The sequence below is a fragment of the Oxyura jamaicensis genome, unplaced genomic scaffold (genome assembly GCF_011077185.1).
Source record: "Oxyura jamaicensis isolate SHBP4307 breed ruddy duck unplaced genomic scaffold, BPBGC_Ojam_1.0 oxyUn_random_OJ72793, whole genome shotgun sequence".
Classification (NCBI taxonomy): Eukaryota; Metazoa; Chordata; class Aves; order Anseriformes; family Anatidae; genus Oxyura; species Oxyura jamaicensis.
In genome coordinates, this window is record NW_023311248.1 from 9101 (window position 1) to 9389 (window position 289).

The window sequence follows — 289 nt, forward strand, 5'->3', positions numbered from 1 at the left end:
TGGGCTCCCGAAAACCAAGCCCCAGCCCAAAATCTGGGCATCGCTGGGGCAAAGCGACTCCCCTGGGGCTTGCATCCACACCGCCTCCGAGCACGTTTGTTCCAAAGAGCCCCGGTTACTGCAGGCAGGAGCAGCAGAAGAATCTCCTGAAACACCTGGAGGAAAAAAAACATGTTTTTTTTTGTTTGTTTTTTTTTCTTCCTTCTTTTATTTTTTTCATAGCTTCGTGCCCGCATCCCCCGCCGGCCAGGATGTGGGGCGCGCTCTGGAGCAGCCTGCCCGTGGTGCT